Here is a 25,751-nt window from a genome sequence, read left to right as displayed (position 1 = left end):
TAGAGGACAATATTTTCCTAGAAAGCGGATTTTAAACATCTCCCAATATAAATTCTCCTGGTCATACTCGTTAAGAGCTTCAAATGTCGCTTCCCACCAAACTATGGCTTCTCCAATGAGCATTGCAGAAGCATAGTTAACCTTGTCTTCATTAACCACATAGGAGATACGAAATACTTTTTCTGTGTTCTGGATCCAGGTAAGAACAACAATGAGATCAAGGACACCTGAAAACTCTGTAGCACCACTACTCTTGAAAGTTTTGAATGAGGGACGTTTCACTTTCTCTCTTGAAGACTCTCCGGTGGCTTTCTCTTTACCCTTATCACTATCCCTTTTGTATTGTTTGAGAGTTTGTCGAAAAACACCAGTAAGTTTTACCAAAAGTTATGCCTCACGAGGGGATATTGGAGTATCTCCCTCATTAAGATGAAGATCTCCACCCACATCTGGTGTATGACTACCCTCCTGCTCAACCATTGCTCTGAAAAATTTAGAGTAACATAACACGTAAGAATATAAGGATTTATCATTACCCAACACCCCACTTAAGACTTTCCTATGGTTAGTATCCATCTACGGACAATGAATATGTTCATATATTGAACTTCCAACAGTTTAAATCTAAATACCAGTTCGTGGTATTTAGTTCACTTAAACTAGTGCTCTGATACCATGATTGTAAGACCCCATTCACTAAAATTACCATAAAGGCAAACATGCTACATGCATATCATAATTATAATTCACACTAGTGGTCTACAAAAGCATAGATACAAACCAACTAAAAGGGTTTTTACAAAGTTTCATAACTAGTTGTATAAACACGTAACTACGCAGGAATTTATAACCCATCTACATATATGTATACCAAGTAAAAAACGTAGTAGTGTGAACTACTCTAAGTCCTCCAACAAAGCCTGCTTACTATGCATGTGTATCACCTGAAATAGTTAAACACTGAAAGGGATAAGAGGGCGTCGCTTAGTGAGTTCAAAAAATAGATACAATATAACACTATGCCATATACATAACAATATGACAGGAACAAAAAGAAACAAAGGACAACAAAGGCTTATATGTGTATCAAATGAAGGGCTTTCCAAATCACTAAACAGTTAGATTCAACGGATTACAATCAATGAGACACAATAATTTAGGATTATAAACATCATAAATTCCAGCCCAAGAGGCACATAAAACACGATCCCTTTTAACTTTAATCATGTTGCTAGAATATACAGGTTTTCTGCCCTACCTAGCCCGAAGCCAATACCAAAGTGATATGAGTCATGCTCTACATGGTTAAAGGCACAAAGCCAATACCAAAGTGATACGAGTCATGCTCTACATGGTCAAAGGCATCAAAATCAATATCAAGTAATAACCACTTAGATCAATAACACAAGAAAGCACATTGCACATATAACACATAACATACAATTGTCACTATATTGAACTCACTGTGCTGTAACGGAATGTTGCGATAAAATTCCTCTTTTTTCTAATGAAATTACACCATCCTCAGGCCTCTAAAACCTTCAATTATACCCCTGGAGTTCATATTTCAAATTTCATAAGCAATTACTCAACTACTCTCAAGTTATGTTGTTTTCAATTTAGGAATTTTGGTTTTTGTTCTTTGTATAGCTTTCACTTGCAAATCTGATTTACCCTTCTTAAATGTCAAAATAACTAATAAATTATAAATATTAACAAAATAGACTCTTATATCTTTCTAATGCCACTGACCTCACACTTTTATGATTTTTCTATAATTTACTATGAATTTTACAAAACAGCATCCTAAAGCTGTCAAAATGTCCCAAAGCTGTCAAAATTCAGCCTGACTGCACTGAACATATAGCTGTTTTCACCCATCTTAAGTCCGGAATTAGATTTTTGTATTAAAACAAAAATCAAAGTAGACACTCTCAGCTTTTGCAGGGATATATAGCACATCTCCATACGATTTTTTTACAATTTTTGGTGATTTTTACAAAAACAGGACAATTATAACCTTTATAATTTCATTTTACCCTTTACATGATCAAACCTCATGATCAATATCACCAAGCTCTTCTTTTACAATAATAACACTGAATATATTAGTAATCCATTATAATTCAAGTATAAACCATGGGTTCATTACTAATTTTCACTAATTACTCTTAAACCATATGATTAATTCTCAAGTTTACATGTGTTACTTGATTTCCATTTAAGATTCTAGGTTAATAACATAAAATCATGCCTAATTTCATTAAAACAGTGGTAAACCCACTTTGATCAAACACTAGTCTCTTAATAACTCACTAATTACAAGGGTTAATCAAAAAAATTAAGAGTTCATACCTTGATTACTAGACTTGATACTTCAAGAACACTCAAAATCTTGATTTAATCATCAAAACTTGATTAAGATTGATCATGTATGTGAAAATCTCCCATACGGATGGTGAGGAACTAAAAATGGCAGAAAAATGACTCAAAATCGTGTTTCAATGGGTAAAAACCCGAGTTGGGTCGGGTTTGACCCGTTTTGGGTACGCATTTTACCCCTAAATACTAAAAATTGCATAACTTTCCGCTCGAAACTGTGTTTTCGATGAGGTTTTCGCCTATACGTTTCTAACAAGATAATTTACAGCTTCCAATAAAAATATCCTTGAAAAGATTTTCCAATAAAATCAGATTTACTTATTTCCAACTTAGACGTTATACTTTCATTAATTCTGATAGTTGACTTTTTGATCGGAATCACATAAGACTTCCCTATCACTTCCAATACCTTTCAAATGATTCTAAACTTAGTTTAACTTCAAATATTATAAAACTATTTCATTAGAAATCAACGCTTAAAACCATACCGAAAAATTATAATATTCTTTTTAACGCTTAAAATTCTATTTTACTATAACTACCTACTTTAAATGTTTAAAACAATATAATATCTTATAATATTCATTTTTAAACTAACAATCATATGAAACATGATAATTAAACAAGGTTAGTAAAGTGTATGTTACACAAGGATACAAGAAGAACAGAAAATGGAGCTGGTATAGGTGTTAAGTATATTTTCTGAACTAGTTAAGGGTCCCTAGAAGCATGCTACTGCATGTTGACTCAAGCCTCTACGACCTAGAGTAAGGCCTTAATGATTCGATTTAACCTATCGTTTCTTCCCAATCAGACAATTCATCTTTACTCGATCTAGAGCGACCTTACTCTTCTCACATGAGTTAAGAGTTTCTCTGTTTTGTCCTTTTATACAAAAGAAGGTACCTTCGTTTCTTTCAACATCCACAAATTATTCTCCATCTACTATCGGTTCACTATTGTAACCCTCGAGACTCTCGGTTTTTACCACTAAGGTTTATGGTTGCACAACATCTGTGTTTATGATCTTAGATACGTATACCACGTGCTAAGTGAAACCCAAAATTCAACACCCATAATGAATTAACGGTGAATTTCTATATTCAAGATCTTACTTTGTACCGAATGAAATCTTTTTTATTTTGTGAGGTATTTTATGAATATGTCTAATACCAAGACTATTCTTCCCATAAAGATCCAATTTTATTTTTTTAAGATTTCTATAAACTCTCTTGTCATCACAAAATAACATCTGCCTACTTGTTTAACAGATCACATCGGTCTCACAAGTACTTCTTCCGACACTCGGTCTTATTTTAAGTATCGATGTTCGGTTGAAGATAAGCCACCCTAAGCCTATATTAGGAAAGAAGCCTTTCAATGTTTATTAACAAACACTTGATCGTATTCTCGGGAATCCACACAAGCACTTTGAGTCTCTCTTGACTTCAAATGAAGCGATTCTTGCCCGGAATCCTCTGCTTTTCGTCTAATTGTCAGACATCACTCACAACCCAAACACATTTGCTTTATTACTTTATCGTTTGTCACTCTCATGCACGGAAATTTTTAATTTTCCCCATTCTGTTGATGATATATTTGCGTATATTTGTCATTTAGTGACTCAAGGGCAATTCAGGTTTTGGTGGTAAATTCTAATTCAAATGAAGATTGATGAAATCTTTTGGGCGCGTGAATTTGAACGGTCGCCATCCGCACGCGTGCTGACGCCTACCTAGGAACATCCGACCTGTCAAATCGCGCTTTTTCAGGCTACTTTTTAGAAGATAACGTCACAATCTTCACGAATTTCTCTCTCCTACCAATGGTATATAAAGGGGTTGCACGCTTCATTGTCTTCTACTGCTTCCAAGAATTCTAAGCTGTAACGGCGTTTTCAACTGTTCATCTTCTTCCTTTCATCAACAATGGCGACTTCTTCTTCTGCACAAGATCAAACCGCTTCATCTGCTTTTCTCACCATTAAGCCTAACCAAAAAATTATTATCGAACTTACTCCCTTCATGTACGATTCTTATATGCTGCATGTTATGGAGTGTTTGAAGTATTCTCCGCTGGTGGTTGCCCTAACCCGGTACGAGGCGGTTCCAATGTCCTTATTATCGCAAGTTTACTCATCTGCATCATACGACAAGAATAAGGAACACATCTATTTCCAAATCCACAAAAAAGAAGGCTTCAATTTCAAAAGGGAGGTTTTGTTCCTTATTGCATCTTGTAGTGGATTCGTCGGTGGTTTCTCCTGATTTCATCACCACTGCACAACTATTCTCAATGATGTATGAGATGGGCTACATTGATGTCTTGACCACCATTGCCAAAGTCGAGAAGTACAGTCTATTCTCTCTGTGCAATGGTCTTCTTACTCTGTTGATAAAGGGCTTAATGGAAAAGAGTGCTGGATCTGATGGCACTAGTAAGGGGTTTTTGGCTATTCTTTACGACTTGTACAATGATTTGAACCTGGATTATGGGTCAATCATCTGGTCTCAGGTCGTGCAGAGTCTGAACACATCTACTCGTCAATCTGAAATTTCTTGTGGGAGGTTCTGGACAATCATCACTCAAAGGGCTATTGATACTTTGGAGATTCCGTTAATGAAGGATGCTCTCATTGCGTTAATTTCCACCTTCCATACGAAGAAGATCATCATCTCAGACCCGGTCAAATTTCGTCATTATGGTTCAATACCGGAGACGATGTACCGAAGTGTTACTCAGCAAAACAAGTGATGGCGGACTACAGCAAGTTGCATCCCACAGAGCCGAGAGTTCTCACACCAGAACAACAAGTTGCTCTCGACGCTCTTGATAAACCGAGTAGTCGAGGCAAACGCGTTACTATCAAGAAGGAGACAACCGAGACTAAACCTTCTATGCCTTCAAAGAGCAAGAAGCGAAAAACCAAGACCAAAAGTTCTTCAAAGCCAAAGAAGATCAAGCAAATGGCCCGAAAGCCTAAGGGTCCATTTCCAACACTATCTGACGATGAAGACGATCAAGAAGCCGAATCTCCTCATATGTCTCCAAGAGGTAATACTCCACCACGCTCTCCTTCTCCAACTCAAGAAGACAAGATTCCAACTCCACCTCCATCCCCTAAACACTCCCCTCCTAAACCAGAAGAAGTTAAAATTCCAAATCCACCACCTTCACCAAAACAAACACCGCCAAAATAGCCAACTCCAACACCGACACCAAAAGTACTAGTTTCGGTTGTTTCAAGTTCTACAACCGTAACCTCTCTACCACCTCCACCAATATCTTCTAATTATATTTCCACCAATCCTTTAACCACTCCACTCATTACCCCAATTACCACAACCACAACCAAACCTGAGGAAACAAGAAGGGTTAACGTATCTCATACGGGGGCACCTACTGTATCCGAAACTCCAGTCATCACTATCCCTCCCTCACCAACCAAATAAACTGATTCGGGTGCTACAATTGGAGGTGATAATGGTGAGTATGACTCCACATACTTTAGTCGCTATCGGTTGCAGTCGGATGAGGATACTGAAGCTCCACTCAACCGACAACACTTGGACAGTATTCACGAGAAGCTGGATAAGTTACTTGCTGATACGAAAGCTTATGGCAGAGTTATTCTAAAATCCGTTGTGGAAACCGCCATAGAGCAATATACAAAAGCAATGGATAAATCCACTTCTGTTGTCAAAGAATCAACTTCGCTTTGCAAGAAAGCTACAGCTGATGTTACTGAAGTTGTTTGCACAACACAGATCTTTCTTGATTCTTTGAAAGGGCATGAAAATACAAATGCAGCTAATATTCGGGCCTCGGTTGATTCTCTTTCTCAAGATTTAAAGGAAAACAAACGAAATTTGAAGAAGTTCGTTCCTCAATGAAAACCGACAATGCCTCTCTCATAAGTTCGGTTTCTTCCAAACTGGACTCTACGCATGCTGACATAGCCAAAGAGGGTGCTTTAAAAGATGAAATTGCCAAACAAGCCTCTACCATTGTAGTCCAGAAAGATCAGCTTACTCAGGCAGAGAAGGATATTTCTTTGTTAAAAGCCGAAAGAGATGTCTTTCGAAGCTGTGCAAACGATGTAAAGGACATGTTGACCATCATCCTTGGTGCTAATGATCCGATTCTAACTCTTACTATTCGCAATCATCTCACCACCAAATTGCTTCCCACCCTTGCTATTCTACACGAGATGAAAGGTGTTTCGGAGCCTTTCGTCACTCCAAAACAAGGGGGAGAGGAATCCCAGAAAGAAGTTATTATCAAAGAACTAAAGGTTAATGTAGCTTCAAGTTTTGGCCCGAAAGAAAAGTTGAAACAGATTTTTCATGACAGCGATAGTGACACTAATGAAACTATTAACGAGGCTCTACAAAGAAAGAAAAGAGATAAAGAGTTGGATGAGAATTTGAAGATCACTAAAGAGGCTGAGGAAACTGAGCGAAGAAACAAAGATATAGAAGATATCCTACAATGTAAGAAAGCTCTTTTTCCTGAATGGACTAGGGATGTGTTGATCAGTCAGACAATTGAATCACCAAGTTTCTACTGGTTAGAACTGATTGCTTCATTTGACCATGACAATTCCAAGGACTCACAGTTTGACATGCCTATTACACGAAAGGCATTTACTTTTCATTGTTTCGATTCAACTGTTGAGGTTCCGTTTCCAAGTCCAAAGGTTAACCGAGAGCTTATTGAATGGTACTTGAAGTATGCTCAATCTCAATATCTTACATTGAGTGCTCAAAAGATTACAACTGTCAAAGTTTTTAAGCCGACTTCAGCTGGCAAGTTTGTAAATGTCCATTTCAAAGTAACACGAGGGACTGCAAACTCTGTCTCATTGATATCGCTTGCTGATCTTCCCAATCTTAATCCACACGATTGGATTTTGCTTGTCAATATTTTGCTCGATCATTCCAAGGAGTATGAACCCATTATAGAACATCTAAAAAGAATGTTAGGATCCTATATCCACGAAGCCACAACAATGGATCAGGAGATTGCAAGGGTTATGAATAAAAAGCCGACAGTCAAGCCGACCCAAAAGCCCGGTGATGTGAATAAGATGAAGATCGGGCAAATTGACTCAACCCATTTGACGGCCATGTTTACGAAGGGTGATGCTCATAGGTTTTGTTTGCTTTGGTAGATAAACATATTTTTCTACTGACTGCTTGGAGCACATCATTAATTTGATACATCGGTGCAAGCAGAACTCAGATGCTGATAAGAAGAATTTTACTGATATGCTTCGGTGGTACATCACCTTTCGGTACCATATGTTAGTTATCATATCGAAAGTGTTCAAGATGGTTAAAAAGCCCTCGGTTCCTAAGAGTTGAAGTCTCAGTCCCAAAGACGCAAAGGGGGAGATTGTCGAGCTTATTATGTTGCGTCTTAGGATTTTTTGTATATATCCGGATTGGGCCTGTCCATCCGTGATTATCTCTTAGGGTTAAAGTATATATATTCATGCATGTATGCATTATATTTTACATGTCTTATTATTTACGATTGAGCTTTGTAACCCTAAACACCTCTACAGTCGAAGTTCTTTATCGAGCTCTTCTGAGGTGTTGAAGCATTAATCATACGACATATTCAAGCCATATTCTCTTTCACTTTACGTTCTTTCTTGTTTGCGTACTTAGAATTAATCGATCCTGATAGAACTTTGTTCTACCATATTCCATGAAGTAGACTCACATTAAGGTTATAGTATTCTAGTATTTGTATAGTATGTTCTAGTGTATTGTGTGTTCTCTCTGCTATAGTGTATAGTATGTTCTCTTGTATAATGTAGTGTATGTTCTCGTAAATTCTCATCATATTATGTTCTTTCTGTTTCTCATTATCGTAAGTTTGTATTGACTCATGAATGAATCGACTATTGTATGTTTCATTGTACATAGAAATAGTGAGTAGTAATCTCCTAAACAATACGTATTATAGTTTACTAGTAAGGTTGTTTAAATGACTGAGTGTGTTTGTACACCTTTGCTACCCAAAGGTGTTGAACTGAGATAAAAGCTTTTATATCTATATACATATACATAATATATAACTAAGGTTCAAACGACACTCGGAAAAATAACTGAATACTCTATGTCCACAACCAAACGAGGAACAAGAATTAAAGCGAGTTATCAGTCCTAAGTCCTTTAAACCTTACTTAGATAACTATACCTATATAGACATGATTTTGACAATATATAAGTTTAAAAGAGTTTAATAACGTTTTCAAGCATAAAAGAGTTTAATAACGAGTTTTAGCATAAAAGAGTTGAACATAAAAAGGAGTTTTAAACATTTGAATATTAATAGATAACTTGATGTCTATTTATAAAATGTTTTAAAGAGTTTGCTTAATAAACAGTTTTAAAGTATATGAAATCCACTTGATTGATAGTTATTAATCACAAGTGATTGATATAATAACTATAATGTTTTCAACTTGTATCCCCACCCCCCATAAAAGCATTTAAAACTATTTAAAAGGTATATTAAGGGGTATGAACTCACCTGTAGTGAGTGGTGGGAATGTAAGATCGATATAAGTGATGGGTTTTGGCCATATGAACATTCTTATGTGCACATGCAAACCCTAATGCTTGGATCTAGGTTTCTCTAATTAAACATGCATTGAATCCAAGACTTCTAATGGCTAATAGAGTATAATAACAATACAAAATCAGAGTTAGAAGTTTACCTTGAATCACTTGCTTGATCTTCTTGTCCTTGGAGCTTTAGAGTCACAATTGTCACTCCTCTAATGGCTTACAAACACCAACTAGCAAGGAGGATGATTTAAGAGAGAGGAGATGGAAGAAAATCAGCCAGGGTTTCTTTCCTAAGACACAAGTGCCGATTTCCCTTGCCCCTAAGGGTCTATTTATACTTGCAAGGCTCCTAGGGTTTCACCCTTAAACCCTAATCGGATAACTTAAGCCCTAAGCAATCCAATCCACTTCATGATAAGCCTTGGACGAATTCTAAGCCTATCCTAAGCCCTAGAAATCGTCCACCCTTATACATAAGGTATTTAAAGCCCAAAGTACAACTATCAAACAATTGACAGTTTATGCCCCTTTATTTAATTAATCTCTTTAAGTCACCAAATTAATTCCTATTTAATTTATGACTTATATTAATCAAATAATAATATTATTATTCCTTATATTATTCTTATAATATATTAATAATATTCTTTCTCTCATAATAAATCATCCTGTCAAGTTGCTATGGTGAAGGCAACCCAAAAGGACCATGCACAACCGGGTCAAATACTTGCCTAATATAGTTGCAGCCTTAGACACTATTCCAACAGTCTCCCACTTCGATAAGTCTAGTAACTATATGAACAAGTACAATCCGATTAGCAATCGTAGCTCTCAAAGACGCTGTCAAACTCGGATCTAATCAATCTTGTCCTTTAGATAAGGGATCGTACAGTCCTCTGTTAGATATCATGCTGACAATTCTATGGAATGTTTAGTCTAGCATTTGGTTTCTCGATCTCCGATTTATTTGACATAGAACTTAATCGAACACATCAATTCAGTTCTGACCGGGCCCGTCACATAATTCAAATCAAATCATCGAGCGGCCGAGATATCGCTTTTACCCTCTTAGGATAAAAGTAACAGATAAACTTCGACTTATATGCATTTACTTATTCATTAATCAAATATACACAACAATGCGTTTTATAACATCAAGTTATTGATGCGGTATCGCATTATCAATGTACAATCAATTAACAAATAACAAACCATATATCTAGGTTTTAAGACTATATGATATTATCGTCTTGCGATCACCCTTTTATATCACATTCCATAAGGTGATTCCAGCCAGCACGGGTTTGTTCCAATGATCAAAACTAGTTCATAAGCACTCATGAATGTTGCAGCAATCCTTTTGCTATGTCTAATACCATTTAGACAGTCTGCACACCAATTCATGACAATCTTCATTCATATCTACTTCCAACATATGAACGGTTGTGGACAATTTGAATAATTCGATTATTCTTAATAAAGTCAATTATTTTGGAAGTCAAAACATGCAAAGTGAAACAATAGTTAAACAATTATCATAAGACAGTAACATTACTCATAAATAATACTCCTTTATTTAATCATCAAATGTTAATTACATTTATCTATTACACGTTTCTAACACTATCTAATCTATACTAATAGCATCCTTCAGCCCAATACTCCTAGCATGTTGCAAGTGGTTAACCATACTCAGTCCCTTCATAAGCGGATCTGCCGGGTTATCTTCTGATGATATCCTCTTCACTACGAGTTGTCCTTCTTCTACACGATGTCTAATGAAGTGGTATTTTTTGTCGATATGTTGATATCTACCATCATCCCTCGGTTCCTTGGTCAAAGCAATCGCTCCTTCATTATCACAGAAAATCTCCATGGGCTCCTTTATGGCAGGTACAACTCCAAGATCACTGATGAAGTTCTTCAACCATATTGCCTCCTTCGACGCTTCGCTCGCTGCAATGTACTCTGATTCGCATGTTGAATCAGCTATGGTTTCCTGCTTGGAACTTTTCCAAGTTACTGCTCCTCCATTCAGGGTAAAGACCCACTCCCGACTGCGAACGGTAGTTGTCCCTGTCGGCCTGAGAACTGGCATCACTATACCTTCGCACCTTCAAGTCATCACTCCCTTCGAGGACTAAGAACCATTCCTTTGTCCTCCGAAGGTACTTAAGGATATTCTTAACCGCAATCCAATGGGCTCTGCCAGGGTTCCCTTGATATCTACTAACCATGCTCAAAGCAAAGGCTACATCAGGGCGAGTACAAGTCATAGCATACATGATTAAGCCAACTGCGGAAGAGTATGGAACTCGGCTCATTTCTACTATTTCAACTTCGGTACTCGGACTTTGAGTCTTACTCAATTTGGCATTACTTTGTATCGGTAATTTTCCCTTCTTCGAGTTTTCAATACTAAAGCGTTTTAGTACCTTTTCTAAGTAAGTGTTCTGACTAAGTCCTATTAGTCTCTTACTTCTTTCTCTCACTATCCTCATTCCGAAAATAAAGGAAGCCTCTCCGAGGTCCTTCATAGCGAAGCACTTCCCGAGCCAGGACTTAACCTCCTATAGAGTCGGGACGTCGTTTCCTATGAGTAGTATGTCATCAACATACAGAATGAGAAAGCTTAATATACTCCCACTGGCTTTGACATTTACACATGATTCATCTTCGCTTTCTACAAATCCAAACTCTTTGACTTTCTCATCGAAGCAAAGATTCCATCTGTGAGACGCTTGCTTAAGTCCATAAATGGACTTCTCAAGCTTACACACTCTATTCGGATGCTTCGGATCCACAAACCCCTCTGGCTGAGCCATGTAAACATCCTCAACCAACTTCCCATTAAGGAAAGCGGTCTTGACATCCATTTGCCAAATCTCATAATCATGAAATGCGGCAATAGCTAGCATCACTCTAATAGACTTTATCTTCGCAACTGGTGAGAAGGTCTCATCATAGTCAACTCCGGGAGTTTGAGTAAAGCCCTTCGCAACCAATCACGCCTTATACGTGTGTACGTTTCCATCCACATCGGTCTTCTTCTTGAAGATCCATTTGCACCCAACGGTCTTACGTCCGGGCACATTGTCAACCAAATTCCAAACTTGGTTATCATACATGGATTGGATCTCGCTATCCATTGCCTCTTTCCATTTCGCAGACCCCAGGCCTGCCATGGCTTCCTTATAGTTATTAGGTTCATCAAGGTTTATTAGTTTACCATCACTAATATATGTGTCCCCTTCGGTAGTAATATGAAAACCATAAAACTGGGTTGAACTCTAACTCTTTCGGAACGTCTAAGAGGTAAGGACTCGTCAATCGGTTCAACCGGAGTTTCCTCCTCGGGTTGAGTGCCAGCGGTAGAGGTTCCATCATCTATCGACTCTTGAATCTCTTCAAGCTCGATTTGCCTCCCACTGTCTCCTTGGCTTATGAGTTCTTGCTCTCGGAAAACTCCTCTCCGTGCAACAAAGAAAACATTGTCCTTTGGTCTATAGAAGAGATATCCAATGGATTTATGCGAGTAGCCGATGAAAATACATCGCACACTATGAGGTTCGAGTTTGTCGTGAGTATCTCGTCTGACGAAAGCCTCGCAACCCCAAACCTTGATATGTGCTAACGAGGGATCTTTCCGTGTCCACATCTCGTGAGGTGTTTTGGCAACCTTCTTAGTAAGGACTCGGTTAAGGATATGGGCGGCAGTCTCTAAGGCATACCCCCAAAAAGAGATAGGTAGTGAAGCATGACTCATCATAGAGTGAACCATGTCCAACAAGGTTCGTTTACGCCTTTCTGCCACACCATTCAACTGAGGTGTCCTAGGTGGCGTCAATTGTGAAACTATTCCGCACTCCTTGAGATAGTCGTGGAATTCAAGACTTAGGTACTCTCCTCCTCGATCAGATCGAAGCATCTTGATTTTCCTGCCCAATTGATTCTCCACTTCATTCTTGAACTCTTTGAACTTTTCAAATGTTTCTGACTTTTGCTTGATTAAATAGATATACCCATATCTACTATAGTCATCGGTAAAAGTCACATAGAAGCAGTTTCCATCCTTCGTGGTTGATCTAAACGGTCCACATACATCGGTAAGTATGAGGTCCAATAGACCCTCACCCTTTTCACACACACTAGTGAAGGGTGACTTAGTCATCTTTCCAAGCAAACAAGACTCGCATGTGTCATATTCCCTAAGGTCGAATGACTCCAACACTCAATCCTTTTGGAGTTGGGCTATGCGCTTCTTGTTGACATGTCCAAGATGACAATGCCACAAGGATGCTTTATCCATAGTATTGGAAGAATTCATGCATAAAACATCATTTCCTAAGTTATCTACAATCATAACAGTTTCATAAATTCCATTACACGGTATTGCTTCAAAATAAAAGACACCATTTAGATAAGAAGGAATAGAACCATTCTCATTATTAAAAGAAAATCTAAAACCTTGTCTAAACAAACGATGAAATGAAATGATGTTTCTAGCCATTTCGGGCGAATAACAACAATTTTTCAAATCTAAACATAAACCATTCCTAAGCACTAAAGAATACACTCCAATCTTGGTCACAGGCGACGATCTTCTGTTCCCCATGATTAGATTTATTCTTCCATGTTCCAAATCCCTATTTCTTCTTAGTCCCTGCAAATCAGAACAAATGTGGTAACCACAACCGGTATCAAGGACCCAAGAAATAGCATGAGATAAATTGTTATATTTAATTGTGTATATACCTACGAAAGACAACTTGATCTTTCCTTCCTTGATGGCTTGCAGGTACTTTGGGCAGCTTCTCTTCCAATGTCCTATTTTGTGGCAGTGGTGGCACTCTGCCTCCTTTGGGTTAGGGCAGGGTTTAGAAGGATAAACTTTGGTCCCACTAGAAGAGTCACCATCTCGGGACTTAACCTTGTGGTGGTTCTTAGACGAAGTCTTCCTCTTATTTCCCCTTCCTTGTCCAATAGCCAAAACAGGAGCAGCGGGTGGATTGGGAGTTGGTGCAACAACCTTTTCCTTGAGGTTGCTTTCAGCAACCCTAAAGAGACCTTGGAGCTTGCTTAGGGTGACCTCTTCCTTGTTCATGTGGTAGGTCATCCTAAATTGATTGTAACACGGAGGCAAAGAGTGAAGCACCATGTCGATCGCCAAGTCTTCCCCAAAGTCAACATTCAACTTGCGAAGATGGTCGACATACCTTTGCTTCTTTTGCAGGTGCACGGTAAGAGATTCTCCATGACCCATCTTAGCGGAAATCATGTTAGTGAAAATTTCGTAACGCTCTTGCCTCGCGCTTTGGTGGTATCTCTCCAACAAGTCTTGGTGCATCTCGTACGGGTACATGTCCTCATAGGACTTTTGGAATTCGGAGTTCATAGTGGCTATTATGATGCAATGAACCTTCGTTGCATCACGTTCATGAGTCTCGAAAGTAGTCATTTAGCCGGAGTTGCGATTTCTGGGTTAATCTTCTCGAGCTTCTCATCGAGGACATACTCCTTATCCTCCTAGCGAGAAATTGTGCGACTGTATCTTACCCATTGGCTAAAGTTTGTCCCATTGAAAGTCACCTTTTGACAAAGGCTCATCAATGTGAATGAGCTAGCAGCAGCGTTGTTCGTGCTCGACATCTACAAATAGAAAGGACAAAGATAGATTAGAATTTGAATCCCTAATTATCTCCCAATAAGAAAAATTAGGGCTAGGATCCAACAACAATATTTACATATTAGAAAAGGGATGCCGTAATCTAACATGCAAACAATTTGAAGGTAAGTGAATGACGATTCACTAATTCTCCATCATGAAAACATAACTTTAAGTTCTAAATGCATTTAGAATTCCTAGGTTTGGATGAGATTCATTGAAACTTTTCAATGGCATGTTTAAATCTTGATATGTCCCTCTCGTTTGTGACTGGGATACCGAGGATCACAAAGTGGGTGTGAATTAGCATACAAATTCACATGGAGCCTTCATTGTAACGATCACCTATTCGATGTGCCGGTAAACCACACACGCTCCATCGAACTATCATAAACAATGAATCACCCTTTGCCACCTTTGCTTAGAACCAATTAGTGTGCCGGTAAACCACACACACTCCACTAACTTCTTAGCAATGGTGCAAAGTGTAATTTCATGGGATTGCATCAATTCACTTTTCCTAAAGTAACTAGGATTGGAAAATTTTGAAAAACATGTAGTTACTTTGTATTTCATATTATACTTTTAATGAGAGGATGAGGTTGCCCTATCCTACCCGTTCGGCTAACGACCCTCCACCGATCAAGCTAGCGGTGGGTGTGAGTGTACACCCATTAAGCGCCATTTTATAGGCCGTAACCTTATACCCACCTTATAGACCGGCTTCGTGAATGAGGTCTACTAACGGTAAGACTAGCATTTTAATTATACATATATACATATTAATCTTGTAATATTATATTAGTATAGGGTTGAATTTTAAACTTGTAAAATTCTAGGGTTTGAAATTTAAAATTGTCTAAATTAAACTTCTAATTACAAAACAAAAAGTTCAAAACATGAGGGCAAGTTTTCAACTTTTCAAAACATAGAGGATCAAATAACAAATAATCTAAATTAACAATTAATCACATAATTATCCGTATTTGATTTATTTAATGATTTCTTGCAAGACAATTTACCAATTTAATCAAAATAATTAATCAATTATCACATAAGGAAATAAATATTTTATTAATTGATAAATATCTTCAATTAGATCAAGAATATATTCATATATATCAAAAAATCGGATTTATATTGATCTAATATGATAAAGGCAAGTACCTTAAGGATAAACAGCAAGAAATCCCGATATTTGCTCTTCCTGACGCTCAGACTCGTTAAGTACCCAAATGGACTCGCCGAGTCAAGCCTAGTCGCCGAGTCCACTATGGGACTCGCCGAGTCCATCAATCAGAACCATAAAAATCGAATTTTGAAGGCATCAAACAAACAACTAATGCATCAATTCAATAGAAACCAATCTAGGCTCCGATACCACTGATGGGTTTTGGCCATATGAACATTCCTATGTGCACATGCAAACCCTAATGCTTGGATCTAGCTTTCTATAATTAACATGCATTGAATCCAAGACTTCTAATGGCTAATAGAGTATAATAACAATACAAAATCAGAGTTAGAAGTTTACCTTGAATCACTTGCTTGATCTTCTTGTCGTTGGAGCTTTAGAGTCACAATTATCACTCCTCTAATGGCTTACAAACACCAACTAGCAAGGAGGATGATTTGAGAGAGAGGAGATGGAAGAAAATCGGCCAAGGTTTCTTTCCTAAGACACAAGTGCCGATTTCCCTTGCCCCTAAGGGTATATTTATACTTGCAAGGCTCCTAGGGTTTCACCCTTAAACCCTAATTGGATAACTTAAGCCCTAAGCAATCCAATCCCCTTCATGATAAGCCTTGGACGAATTCTAAGCCTATCCTAAGCCCTAGAAATCCTCCACCCATATACATAAGGTATTTACAGCCCAAAGTACAACTATCAAACAATTGACAGTTGGTGTACGTCCATGAGGGGGGGGGGGTTGTACGGCCGCACACCCATGTGTACGATAGTACACTCCTCTTAAAGGAGTGTTTAGCCCAATTGACTTGTTATGAATTAAGCTAACTCAATCCTAAGCTTAAGCCTTGATTGTACTATGCTTAGAACCCTCAAATAGACCTTAAACAGTGCTAAAAGATAGCAGAAAGGAGTCCGACTTTTATTGAATTGGATGCTTGTACAAGGAAGAAATTTCGGGTTGTCACATCATCCCCCTATTAGACAGAATTTAGTCTCGAAATTAGAGTTTAGCAATAGATAACCAAGTGAAAAGATGAGGATATGTCATTTTAAATTTGATCCTCGCGCTCCCTATGTGATTTCAAGTCCTCGCTTAGTGCTTTCTAGTTCTCGATGGCCTTGATCTTTGGAAAGGTCCACATGAATACTCTCATTACTAACCACGTGCCCCAAGAATTCGACTCCTTGACTCCTCAATTCATTGTCAAGAAACTGTGTGTAAATTTTCTTTGTACGAAGTGATTCTAGAATCTGACGTAGGTGTTGACTCTGTTCCTCCTTACTACGAGAGTACATAAGTACGTCATCGATGAATACAACGGAAAACTGATCCAAGTAAGGACGACACACCTAAATCATTAAATTCATGAATATGGCTGGTGCGTTGGTAAATCCGAATGACATCACTACAACTTGTAGTGTCCATAACGAGTTTAGAAGGTTGTCTTGGGAACATCCTCCTCAACACTCGTAACTGATGGTGCCCGGATCATATGTTAATCTTCGAAAAGTAGTTCTCTCCTTGTAATTGATTAATAAGTCGTTGATGCGAGGGGGGTAACGATTTTTAACAGTTAGTTTGTTCAATTTTTGCTAGTCGATGCACATGCGAAACGATCCATCTTTCTCCCTTACGAATAAGGCCGGGGCATACCATGGTGAGAAGTTTGGTCCATAAATCCCTCTCCAGGAAGTTCGTTAAGCTGACTGGAAAGTTCCCACATCTCTGCTGGAGCTAGATTGTGAGGCGACTTAACTACTGGGGTAGCTCTTGGGATTTAAGTCGATTCAGAACTCGACTTAACATTACGGTGGTGTTCCTGATCGTTCGTTTGGAAAGATGTCTAGAAAGTTGTTTACTTTGGAGGTGTTATGTGGTGCACTTCGTTTCAAGTGTAAAACCTATTAGCTAAGTTAGAAAGGTGCAGTACCCCTGCATGGGTACTTCTGAAGTTCTAAAGTGAGAGATGATATAAGGGTTACGCGTTTTGGATCAGAAGAGTTTCATCTGACGGTTTATTATGGGGAGAGTTTCTTTATCTAGGACACAAGTTTTTGCATAGTGAAGACTAAGCCAAACTCTATTGGACGAAGATGTCAGAACTTTTTGATGACTTAAATGTCATGATGATCTAGAAGAAGGAATGATTACTAGGAAGAATAATTAATCTTCGTATTTTTACCACGAATATTTTGACCTGAATTAGATGAGTACTCATTATACGAGGATTTTGAATAATTTGAAATAATGAACTTGCATGATATGTCCCCTACTTGGTTTTGCTATAACCTTTGGGTGTATACGGGTCACGTATAATTAAGATTGGAAAAATGATTGACTGAGTGACTCTGCCCTAAACCCACATCTAGACAAGGAAAAGAGAATAAGGGGGAACCACTCATTTTAAGTCTATGAATCTTAAGTATAAATGACCCTAATGTATACGCTAAACCATTATAGCTTACCAGATAGAGTTCCTAGTTTTATACAAGTGCTGAGATTCAATCCGAACGAAAGGTTAATTATAATTAATTACTAGGGTTTGGAAGCGTACCAAAACTGAAACAGGATCCTTTTATGCCCTTTGATATGCTAGGGTCACACACCTCCTGATCCTCCATTATTCTTCTCGGTTGGACAATCCCTTTTTAAATGTCCAATTTCACCACAAAGGTGACATATTAGACTTGCTCCAACATCTGTGGTTGATGTGAGGCGCTAGATTCAGGTTCTGTAGAAATGTGTAGTGTGTCCGGTCATGTTGCAGTCCTTGCAATGCAACTTTCGGTAAACACCCAGGTGGTGGAAACTACACTTTGTGTACTCGGGTAGACTTCTAACATACTTCTTTGCTGGTATTCGGGTCACCGGGATATTAGTCGGAATGGTAGTAAGGGCAAAAATGTCGTGGCCGCAAAAGCCGCCATAGGTTGCTGTCTCTTTGTCGTTCTTTGGGATGATTTGCACTTCTTTTTATCCCAAAATATTCTCTTCTTATTGTTCGGTTTCTGGGTTAGGGTTCCCTCATGGGTTGGCGCTCGTTGGTTTCCTTTGTTGTTCCTTCGGTCCAAAGTTTTGATGCTGTTTGTACGTTTGTTTGGGTTGTTAGAATGGAATTGCGCCATGACAGTGGTCACAACAGCCATTACGACATATTGGAATGTTGCAGAGTCTATATGAAGGATCGGGGTTTTGTCGGTTGGCTGGATATTTCTTGGTGACGACATGATTCTGTCCCAAAACGTGAAGTGAGTTTGTTAATAACTATGATCGTTACAAACTGCATTCAACATATATATATATATATATATATATATATATATATATATATATATATATATATATATATATATATATATATATGCAAATTGTTATCGCTGTTCAATGGCCCTCTATGTTCCGACATACATATTTATGATGTAGTCCTGGTATAGAGTAGAATTATGTTTATAGAATGGTTATAAGACGATTTTCATCCGAACTAAGCTATCTTTGGTTGGAGGATAACATGTCCCAACTTTCAAAAAGAATTGAAAGTGATCCACGGACTAAATTTCCATTGTTCAACGATTTGACCAGTATGGGATTTAGGTAGAGCTCTAATGATAGGAGGATGAAAGTATTTGGACATAGATTTCTACCGGCATTAGCTGACTATCAACATCATTGATATTAAATGTAACACACGTAGATCCGGGCTAGTCAATTTAGAGATAATAGGGGTCGAAAACGACTTTTCGACAAAACATTATTTAGAATAAATAATCTTAACCAAGTTTTATAATATGCCAAAATCCGAGTTATAACGAAGAAGTTATGGCCTGTCGAAGTTTTATGGCAAAATCGGCATGGCACCGGAAGACGTAAATAGCGAATTTTTGATAATGGACTTTTTAGCCTTATCGATCCAAATAAAAGTTGTAGTATATGTTAAACCGAGAACATACAAAAAAAGAACCCCCAAATCTGATTTCATATGAGGAAGTTATGAATTTTCTAAGATTTGGCATAGTACTGTACGGCCCGAAACTCGAATTTTAGTTCGAGCGGTTTTTGGACTACACGACCTAAATGAGAATTGAAGATCTCATTAATAGGAACTCAACGGTAAAAAGAAAGATGAAAATAGAGTCCGTATGTAGAAGTTATGAATTTTACGCGGACATTTAACAATATAATTTCCTCGCACTATTTAATTTAGGATCAGTAGTGAATTAGCCGTCGCAGTCCAAATGAAAGTTGTAGATCTTACTTTTCCCTACGCGTGGATATAAAGAACATAAAAAACGGAGGTCGTATGTGAAAGTTACGAATTTTAGAAGTCGGAAGTGTGCTGTACAAAAATGGGTGATGTGACACAATCTTGGCCATTGCATTCTCCCCAAGTCTTGTCACCAGATGGTGACATGTGGCACCAAGTTCAGGCATTTTCACCCTATAAATAGGACCTCTCCCACCCTTATTTTCTTCACACCTTTCCATTCTTTCTTCTCTTTACTCTCTCTCTAGAACCTCTCTCTCAAGCCTTGAAAAGGCTAGGGAACCTCCCTAGCATGAGGCGGAAGCCCCGGAATGCTCGACAGCTCCGAGAAGAAGATCTTTTCGCCTTGGGAGTGCTGCTCCAAGCAAATCCCGGTTTTTTATAAAACCATTGTAAGTGAGCTACGCTTACGCTATTTTTAATATGGTTTTTATTTAATTATAATAACGTTATTAGGAACTTATAATAAGTACTTGGGCTATTATTATGGGTTATATAAGTATTGTTTAATGCTTATATAATAGTAATAATAGCTAGACTATTAATTAGTCTCGACAAATAATAGACTAAACTCTTGAGGTAATAATACTAGGTTTTTTCGAAGGATATTATTTTTAAGAAGGGAAGCGCTGTCTGAGTTCGGAATCACCACCTTTTCAAGTGAGTGCATGGTCTCTTTCATCTTACACATATATGTCAAGTATTTAATATAAATTACGTGTTGTGAGTGTGTAGTCCCTTTCATGAACATCATTTTAATACAAGTATTAATTAAAGTATTAAATATATGTTAAAGAGTTAAATATTTGTTGAAGAGTTTTTGTGTGAGCGCATAGTCCCTTTCATGAACATGATTTTAATACAAGTATCGATTGAAGTATTAAATATATATATTTATGTGCGAATTATTTGATGTTGCCTGAGACACTTGTTAAAGAACATACCTGATTATATATGCTGGTTTAGGATAAAGAGTAAACCAAAACTAATTATGAGGAATATTAGATAGTGTTTTCTTACCAAAATAAGGGAATTATACTGAGAGAATAAAACCTTAGTATATGTCATTGATCCGGGAGCATGGATTAGACATAGTCATTGTCCCTAGTCTGAGAGTATGGATTAGGCATAATCATTCATCATGAATCCGAGAGTATGGATTAGTCATTCGTCCCTAGTCCGAGAGTATATATTAGGTAAAGTCGTTCATTTCTGATCTGGGATATGGATTAGGTAAAATGGCTAATCTTAGGTCCGAGAGTATGGATAGTCTCGTTGTGAGGATCGACGGGGTGGGATAAGAGTTGTTTATATATATGGTGAAATTGTATATTTTGTGAGTTTTAAACTATATATATATATATATGGTATAACATTATGGGATTGAAATCACTATGTACTCACCAGGTTTCCCAACCTGACCCACTCAGTTTATTTATATCACAAGTGTTGATATGAAGTCACATTAGAGATTAAGGAGATATAAATCACTAGTGATAATGAATGTAAGTTCTGTTTATGCTTATGTCTTCTGTATTGACGATGATATCCCAAATGTTTTAAAATGAATAAAAATACTTTTCTTTGGAAGTGCTTTGATAACGTATTTATCATGTTTTACTGGAACAAATTCCACAACATTTTTATCAAAAGAGGTACTTTGATTTTATAAAGCATAAACAAAATTGGTCTTTTGTGGCCGTGAAAATGGGGATGTCATAGTTGGTATCTGAGCATTTATTAAAGCGAACTAGGAATTTGTAGGATTTCTTGACTTAAACTTAAAATGCTAAGCGATGATTGTGAGATATGAGCAGTAGCTTATTTTAGGAATGATGCCTAAAATGCTTTTATGTGCTAAATGCTTTCTGTCTGATATGCCGTTATTTGTTCGGATCTATGTTCTGTTGCCGACCGGATCTGGAAACCTTATGTGTTTAGGATTCAAAACGTACGACTACGATATTAGAACTCGCATATAAACGTTTCGGAGAGATAAGGATGATATAAGCGTCAGTCCTAAAGAAAGATCTATATTCACCTTATTCGGTGTGTAGATCAAGATGGCTAGGACCCATAGCGGAAACGTGAATGCAAATGGGAACTGAGATCAACCCCCAGTGATACTGCAAATAGTAGTCGTAATAGAAGTCGCACCTGAGCCAATCACCATGGCGGGAGTACAAGCCATGAAGAGGGCTATGTTAGCGGAACAAAGGGAAGAAATGATGCGGATGATGCAAGAGAAACAAGGACGAAGCCACCATGCCCATTGTGCAAAAGGAGCCGATTCCCGAACAATCGGAGGAAGGAAACTACAGTAGGTCAGTGGGCTAAGCTGATCCGCCAGTTAATAGGAGAAACGGTCAAGATGATGTAGTCAAGAGAAACAGATGCAAGTACAAAGATTTTTTGACTTGCAAGTCATCGACTTTCACTGGAAAGGAAGACCGATCGAAGTCATGGATTGGATCTCAGAAATGGAGTTAGCTTTTATGACGTGCGGTTGTAGAGGCAAGCTGCAAACCACCTTTGCAGTGCGTCAGTTCCGAGGAGGCGCTGTGCGCTGGTGGAATACCCTAGGGAAGACTCTAAGCCCCAATGAGCCCCTGCAATTGACTTGGACAGAGTTTTTGGTGCAATTCAAACGTAAGTACTGTTTAGCCCAAAACCTGCTCGAGCTATAGAACCAATTCCTAACCTTGAAGAAAGGAAGCATGACCATCGATGAATACACCAACAACTTCACAGACAAGATGTAGTTTGCTTTGCGTCTTGTCCCGGACGAGCTGACAAAAATTGACAAGTACGCAAAGGGTCTTCCTTGGGAGTATGCGGTGCCAGTATGTCAGGCGTCTACTCTGGAGGCAAATATCTGGGCTGCCAAGTCTGTTGAAGATATGATCAAGGGAAGAGCTGCCAGCAAGATGGAGGTTGGCGAGAAGAGAAAGTTTGAAGGATCCTTAAGGTCTGACGAGAATAGAAAATTCTTGATGACTGGTTCAAAGAAGTTCGAAGAAGGAATGCAATGGTGTGACAAGTGTAGAAAGAAGCACATTGGGGAATTCTCTAAAGAGATGACCTGCTTTAAATGCGGGAAGACTGGCCATTACGTCGGTGAATGCACAACCAAGAGAAAACTCTGCTTTTAAGTGTGGTGAAGAGGGACACTTCAAGCAAGACTTCCCAAGGAAAGAAGAAGCTACAAAGCCGAATATACCGCCAAAACCAAAGGCAAGAGCATCTCAGATGATCCTTCACGAAGCAGATGATAACGCGAGGAATCAAGGATGAGGACTTCATATCTGAAGATCGAGTTATGCAGTAGCCATAATATCGTATAATGTAGCCTATTAGAGGCATAGTCTAGGGTGAACTTGAACACCTATGTAATCGTTTCAACGAATAATATAAAAACCTTTGTTTTTCTATCCAATGTGTTAAGTTTTCATGTGATTTTATTTGATGGTGACTTGGGAAAACTGCGAGACAATACTTGAGACGAGTATGAGTAGGTGTGAATGGTAGTAGAGGCTTATACTACCGGAAGCACGTGACTCGCACTTGGATCAGGGAAGGTCACAAGGTTACCAAGAAACTAGTAAATAGTACCATTTTATTCAAGAATATCGTTACCATCGTTTCGGTAATGACTAAGATGGTGATTGTTATACTAACCCTAGCGTTCATATCAAATTGAGTTCGACTACGATAAGTATGATAAATAGTTCAGAGAATCAAGTCTGATGTAGCAACTGACTTAAGCTAAAAGCTTGAAGAGAAAAACAATCAAAGTGATCAGTAGAGGTATCGCGATAGTTGCTTGTAGCTAGAAATGCTACCTTTTAATATGAGATTGGAACATGAACGAAAGTATAGTTTGTTCTGGAAGACTCTAAGAGACCTGAGTCTAAGCGTGGGAACATACGATGATAAGTCATTAGAATATGACACATCGGTCTATTTTAGTAATAAAATAACATATCTTAAGTTTGTTAAGAAGAAGAAGAAGTCTCTAGTAAGGATCAAGATTGTGACTTGAAGGTCATAATTTGGAGTCTAACGTGAGAGAGGGAGCAAGTGCAAGATCGAGCACGGCCTGCAATCAGGAAGTCTTAGAGTTAAATATTCGTTCGAAGAAACATCAAAGTTACGGTTATTACTTAGGATGAAGAGACAATGTATGGATTCATCATGTGAGCCTATTTCGTTCATGATTCCGGGACGTAATCATCCTAAGGGGGAGATAATTGTAACGCCCGTAGATCCAGGCTAGTCAATATAGAGATAATAGGGGTCGAAAATGACTTTTTGACAAAATATTATTTAGAATAAATAATCTTAACAAAAATTTATAATATGTCTCAAGGGTTCCGTACATATAAAGAACGTTGAAATCCGAGTTATAACGAAGAAGTTATGGCTCGTTGAAGTTTTACGGCAAAACCGGCACGACGCCGGGAGACATAAATAGTGAACTTTTGATATAGGAACATTTAGCCTTATTGATCCAAACAAAAGTTGAAGTATATGTTAAACCGAGAACATACAAAAAAAGAACGCCCAAATCTGACATCGTATGAGGAAGTTATGAATTTTCTAAGATTTGGCATAGCAGTGCACGACCCGAAACTCGAATTTTAGTTCGAGCGGTTTTTGGCCTGAATGACTTAAATGAGAATTGAAGAACTCATTAATAGGAACTCAACGGTAAAAAGACAGACAAAAACAAAGTCCGTATGTAGAAGTTATGAATTTTACGCGGACATTTATCAGTATAATCCCCTCGTACTGTTAAATTTAGGATCGGTCGAGAATTAGCCGACGCAGTCAAAATGAAAGTTGTACATCTTATTTTTACCTAGGTGTGGATATAAAGAACATCAAAATCGGAGGTCATATGTGAAAGTTACGGATTTTAGAAGTCGGAGGTGTGTTATGCAAAAATGGGTGATGTGACACAATCTTGGCCATTGCTTTCTCCCTAAGTCTTGCCACTAGATGGTGAAATGTGGCACCAAGTTCAGCCATTTTCACCCTATAAATAGAACCTCTCACACCCTCATTTTGTTCACACCTTTCTCATTCTTTCTTCTCTTTACTTTCTCTCTAGAAGCTCTCTCTCTAGCCCCGAAAAGGCTAGGGAACCTCTTTAGCACGAGGCGGAAGCCTCGTAGTGCTCGACGGCTCTGAGAATAAGAGCGTTTCGGCTTGGGAACGCTATCCCAAGAAAAGCCCGGTTTTGTATAAAACCCGTTGTAACTGAGTTACGCCTACGCTATTTTTAATATAGGTTTTTTTTTTGTTTTTTTTTTCTAATTATAGTAACGTTATTAGGAACTTATAATAAGTACTTGGGCTATTACTATGGGTTATATAAGTATTGTTTAATGCTTATATAATAGTAATAATAGCTAGACTATTAATTAGTCTCGACAAATAATAGACAAAAATCTAGTGGTAATAATACTAGGTCTCGTCGAAAGAAATTATATTTAAGAAGCGAAGCGCTGTCTGAGTTCGGAATCACCACCTTTTCAAGTGAGTGCATGGTCTCTTTCATCTTACACAAATATATGAAGTATTTAATATAAATTACGTGTTGTGAGTGCATAGTCCCTTTCATGAACATGATTTTAATACAAGTATTAATTCAATTATTAAAT

This window comes from Lactuca sativa, chromosome 3, assembly GCF_002870075.4.
Source record: "Lactuca sativa cultivar Salinas chromosome 3, Lsat_Salinas_v11, whole genome shotgun sequence".
NCBI lineage: Eukaryota > Viridiplantae > Streptophyta > Magnoliopsida > Asterales > Asteraceae > Lactuca > Lactuca sativa.
The sequence above is the reverse complement of the archived record's forward strand: the minus strand, read 5'-3'. Positions refer to the sequence as shown.